Here is a 362-nt window from a genome sequence, read left to right as displayed (position 1 = left end):
TTTTTGTATGTGGCCGCTTCCTTTGGGCTGCAACTTTATTTCAAATCTATTAGTAACACACTTGCTGTTGTTGCTGCTGCTGCTGCTGCTGCTGCTGCTGCTGCTGTTGCTGCTGCTGCTGTTGCTGCTGTTGCTGTTACTGCTGCTGGTGTTGCTGCTGCTGCTGTTGCTGTTGTTTCTGCTGTTGTTGATGTTACTTCTGCTGTTGCTGTTGCTGTAACTGGAGGAGTAGCAGCAGCTGCTGCTGCTGCGGCTGCTACTGCAGCAGCAACACCAGCTATTGTTGCTGCTGCACGTGTAGTTGCTGCTGCTGCGGTTCCTGTTGCTGCAGCAACAGCAGCAACCGCTGTTGCTGCCTCGTT

This window comes from Eimeria mitis, genomic scaffold (genome assembly GCF_000499745.2).
Source record: "Eimeria mitis Houghton genomic scaffold, Emh_scaff1563, whole genome shotgun sequence".
NCBI lineage: Eukaryota > Apicomplexa > Conoidasida > Eucoccidiorida > Eimeriidae > Eimeria > Eimeria mitis.
The sequence above is the reverse complement of the archived record's forward strand: the minus strand, read 5'-3'. Positions refer to the sequence as shown.